Below are 5,600 nucleotides of genomic sequence, written 5' to 3'. Positions count from 1 at the left end.
AAAAAAGAATCGTTTCTGCTCTTAAATCAGAAATACTCACAGTATTGCTGTAAGGCTCACAGACAAGATCATAGCCATATCTCCCATCGATAAATCCAATATTTTTTTCTGAATATACTAAGCTTCTATTTTCCCTGTGCACTTTCAAGTCTTTTGTTTTACCATGATAAATACTCCCAAGTACTAGAAAGACTTCTTATCTCCCTGAACCTCCAAAGACATGAACTTCTGATTTATGACATTACTGTGGTTTCTGATCATTCTCAGCAGGAATAAATTTAGGAATTCAGACCCCAAAGGTGCATTGTAATCGGTTTCATCCTATTGGCTGTAATTTATCTTCAGCTATTATACAAATGCATTTGCTCTAAGTAAGACTTAATGCCCTCCCCCACTTTCTGGAGCACTTAGGGTGACCTAGATAATCATGGATATTTGCCAAGGCTCTCATCCCTGTGTGAATGGCGAGATGATGTTAAGGGCCAAGTGCAGCTTGCCTTCTTTAGCATGTATGTTCCTAAATCTCATATGCATGTCAGGCATGTGAGGGCACCAAATTATAACTCCCTCAACAATCATCTCAAAATTAGAATGATGCAGTCTTATTCTGGCAATAAAGAAGTGCTTACTCATCACTTAATATGGTAGATAGGATTATCCCCATTTTGTAGCAGAAAGAACTAAACTTCAAAGAGATTTTGTTTACGGAATTAAATAATTAAAAGGTATTAGAGGATGACAGCTGTGAAAGTCATGCTAAACCATCCACACTTTCCATTCCATTCCTAAGTAGTAAAAGTAAGTCCTGCCGGCCTCGCCCCCCCCCCTCAACAAAAAATACTTTGCTGTGAAAGAGATTGCTCTCCTAAAATCCCTTAAAAAAATTTGTCTTCAGTGTTGGGAGCCATTTCCTTTTAGTGATACAGACAAGTGGGAAAGAAACAAGATACATATAATGTTAAACATTTATACCTATGAGTTCTGACACTTAAATTAATAACTGTTCTGCATTGTGTTCTTACACATTCTCCCTATAAGTTCCCCCAACATTTTGAGGGAGTCTTGGTTTAGTAGGGATTGTTTCTTTTTAGTTATATTTGGCAATATTCTAAGGATCCCTGGTTCTTATTCTTTGCCCTACATTGCATAGGCTTTTCTACTCCAAGTCTAATTATTCAGGAACTTATTATTTTTTAAAAGAGAGAGAAAGTAAGCAAAAAGTAAGAGTCCTTTTAGATCTCTTAAAGGAGTGTCCATTAATAAAAAAGAAAAAAAAAGAAAACCTTCATAGTTAAAGAAATGCACATATATAAATATGTATTGACAATGAAGTGTTTAAAAATAGGCATAACACCAAGTTTTGTAAATGAACTAAAATTGCCTAAGCAAGTTGCACTTAAAGGTTTTGTATGTGTTTAAATTTGCTATAATTGAGAGCTATTTTGGAATCTTAAACATTCACTTGCAAAGAGAGTCAAATAGTCAACGCACTGGCTCTGGTTTGAGGTAAGGAGTTCACTTGGAAGCAGATGGCATGAAGAAGGAAGGGGAAGGCAAAATCATAAATCATAAGAGAAGAAGACAAAGAGGACACAGAAGCAAGTCAAAGTGGGTAAAAGAAGCTGGGTAACAAAAGATGCAGGCAGAAGCCAAGGAGAAGGAGGTAAAAGGAAGGGCACAAGAATAAAGGAGAGAGAGGTTTGCCAAAGGAAGCCACGTGCTCAGCATCCTAATGAAAAGCTGCAGCAGGGACAGCACAGAAGAAAGAGCCTCAGGGAAGGCCAGAAAAGAGTGGGACAGCTTTACAAGTAGCACTGTGTCAGAAGGCTGGGGATCGTCACTCAGAGGAGCGGACTCTAAAATTTGAAGTCCATGGTTTTCCTTAATAGCAAGTTATTCTGTAAAAGAGATCATGTGATTTAGACTAAAATACATGACAACACAATGCAGTGAATGAAGCAAAGACAAATGGGGAGAAATAATAGCACAGGCAAGCCAATTATAACGATGTCTAAGATCTTTCCAAATGACCTTGTGTATTGGTTAGACATTATATTGATCCATATTATTTGAATACTTGAGTTCTTAAACAGCCCAACAATATTTAAATGATTTCTGTCAATCTACAGACAAGTTTAGATCAGATCAGAAAATCTTTGAAAACTATATAAATCATTCATGGCAAGCATGGCAAAGAACTAATTCCCTTTCTTGCCCAAATGTAGTTATGAGTGGTTCTGTGCTGAATTTCATATAAATATATTTTTTAAAAACCACAAGTGTATCTTCATAGTTTTTAAACATTTGTATGTCTCTCTGTGTGTGGGTGTAGTACATAGTGTGTGCTCTGGTGCATGTGGATATGTGTGTCCATGCATTTAGAGACCAAGGGCTGCATTCATATGTCTTGATGACTGTCCTTCACCTTATTCTTTGGGATAGGGCATTTAACTTAGTCCAGAGCTCATTGATAAACTACACTGGCAGCCAGTGACCCACCTCCTGCATTCTGGTTAGAGAAATGCAACAGCATACACAGTCTTGTATGTGGTTGCTGAGGATTGAAACTTAGGACCTCATATTTGTGTGACAGGCATTTTTACTGATCCATTTTCATAGCACCCACCTTTATCATTTTATTAACATTTACAACCAAGATTATCTTATATAGTCATAGAAATTAACGATGAAAGTCACAAAAGGGAGACAAATGTGTTGTCCTTGAAGTCTGAGCCACATAACACAATTAGGATGAAACTCTCTCTAGCCATTGTTTAGCAGGGCTAGATACTTGTCTGAAGATGCTTCTTTAGCCATGTTCCTCCAGATCCCTTCAACCTTCCAGATCCACACCAAACATCCCCCAAAGACTGGAAACTCAAGTGTCCCAGGAATTATCCAACTGTCAACATGCTTGCAAATTGGGAAAAATTTAAAATATTACTCATCTTTTGGTCAGTGAAGCAAAATAACCTCTTATCTGTTCCAGCCATGTAAGCCAGAACTTTACTAAGCATTTTTGATCCCTAACTTTCTTTGGGCTCAAAACTCATCCATAGAGTGACACTCTCATTACTTCACAACTGTGTCACTATAGTGAACCACTGAGTCTATTCCCTGGTCATGTACACATAGGTCAATATACACTTCATTTATTAAATTACCTATTCCTTTTGCCACCAAGCACATTAGCATAAATATAAATTCTACTTATTCACTGCTAGATTAACAAATTTCAAACTCTCCCTTTTCTTCAGTAATATCTTTGAGCATCTTAGAATACAGAGTCATTGTCTTTACTTTAAGCCCTCTAGCCATATCAGAAATAGAGCATTTCTACTCTGTCATGCTTAGCAATTTTCTGTATGGTGTAGTTATCAACCTACAACACTATTGTTATCAACCTACAACACTATTGTTGCTCTTCCATCTATACAAACTCTTCCCACCATATAAACTAATTTAGCCTTCTTAGCCTTCTTTTAACAAAGGAACTCAGAAATGTTTCTGTGTAGAACCTTTTCTGAAATTCTTTAATTCTTAATAATTAGTGCTATTTTGCTTAATAAAGTGTTTATAATATATTGATGTATTTTAGTATGTCATTTTGTTGTCTGATTTTCCAGTTAGACTTTGGCATACTTAGGAAGGGAAAACAGGATGTGCTATTCTGTCATTGTCCTTATAATCACAAAACTTTCAGAATATAAAAACCAGGTGAAGATTTGAGAAAGTTTTTTGAATGTTTGTTGTGACATTATTTTACATTCACTTCATTTTCTAAGGTATCTCACATCTATAATGGACTATTGCTCATAGACATATCTTTTTGTGTACTCATAATAATCAAAGCACCTCAATTTTAAATCTAGTAAAATTTTCATATAGATGTATGTATTTGAAATGCATATATACATTTTTCATATATATGTGCATCTATCCTTTACATATTCTCAAATCTTTATATTAAAACCATTTAATGTAAAACATTCTTGAAATTTAGTTATTTGATGCCTATATCTTTTAGAAGTACATATACAAATATTTTAATGAAAGTTAAGTGTTATTTCAAACCTCTTCTTGCAAAATTGCGCCTCTAACTATCCCTGTTATCAGTTATGGAACTATCATGCTCTCCTTTTAATCTGTTGAGCTGCACAATTCACTGTCTCCACTCAATTCTCCAAAATGACCGGTGTCATGGTTCAGTGTATTAATGTGCTTACTGTGCAAGTGTGAGGACCACCTGCGATTGGATCCCTCAAACCCACGTAGAAGCCAGTGAAGCAAGGTGGCCACATTTTACTCCATCTTTCAACAGGCAGAGTCTGGTGATCCCCAGAGCAAAGGAGCTAGATAAACTAGTGGAAGTTGTGAGTTCCAGGGTTAGAGACATTCTGCCTCAGTAAATAGAGAACAGTCAAGGAAGAATCTTGACATCAATTTTGTACACACACACACACACACACACACACACACACACACACTTATGTCAGTCAATATTTTATAGCAGTATGGTAACTATACTTAGCCCTCATGAGGTCATGGGAGAATGTCTATGGTATGTGTCTACTTCACGTCCTGTAGTTCACACAGTGACCCAACATGACAGAAAATATATATTCTTTTGTTTGAAGAATAAATAAATATAAGTCCACAGGAGAATGGTTCAGTGATACTTTTGAAAAAAGCTTTAGGTTTAGAAAATAATCATTACAAATAATGGCAGGTTTTTTTTATCAAGACTGTAGAAAATCTAATGGTCACAATCAGAGGAACAAACCCTAATGAAAAGTTGAATTTATTTTCAGACAATAGAAAGGTTAAAATATTGAGACAGTCTTCTGAAGAGGCCTGTGTCATTTCCTCATTACAGATGTCATGGTTAAATATCTGATTTCTATTGTAGTCAAAGAAGATTATATCCATTTTTTGTCTGAATAGGGCTCTAGTGAAAATAGACAGGGTGTTTTAAGGGATATTTTTAGCCTTTAGATTTTGAATTCCTTTTATTTTACTCATGATTATAGAGTTTTGAATCACAGGCTCAGTTGATACTCTATGCTATGTCATTAGCCAAACAAAATAAAAATGTGTTTTCTATGCAATAGAATCGAAGTTTGTCTATACAATACTGCATTTGTAAATGTGTCTCCCAAGCCACAGCATGATGGATTATTATCCCACTGAAAACACATATGAGTCCTGCATAGAAAGGAAAAGGAAATTCACTTTGAATTGAACTGAGATAAACATATCTCATAAGCGAATCAAGTTTCAATTATTCACAAGCAATAATTACCAAAGTCAAAGGAGATACATTATAACTTCACATCAAAAACAGTATTATCGTAATATTAAATTAAATGTCCAATTTATCAACAGATTTCTTTTTCATATCTATGTTTAAAAAATAACTTAAAATATTCCATATCAGTATTGAACACAATTACATATATTACATCAATGTAAATAGGGGCAGCTATATTTTTAAAATATTTGATTCCATTTTAATATTTCTGTGGACCATAAGAATATTGCTATATGTGAAACACTATAGAAAATCATCAATTTACATTGAAAACTAAAAATTTCAATTA

This window comes from Peromyscus eremicus, chromosome 9 (assembly GCF_949786415.1).
Source record: "Peromyscus eremicus chromosome 9, PerEre_H2_v1, whole genome shotgun sequence".
Classification (NCBI taxonomy): domain Eukaryota; kingdom Metazoa; phylum Chordata; class Mammalia; order Rodentia; family Cricetidae; genus Peromyscus; species Peromyscus eremicus.
This window is presented reverse-complemented; position numbering follows the sequence as displayed.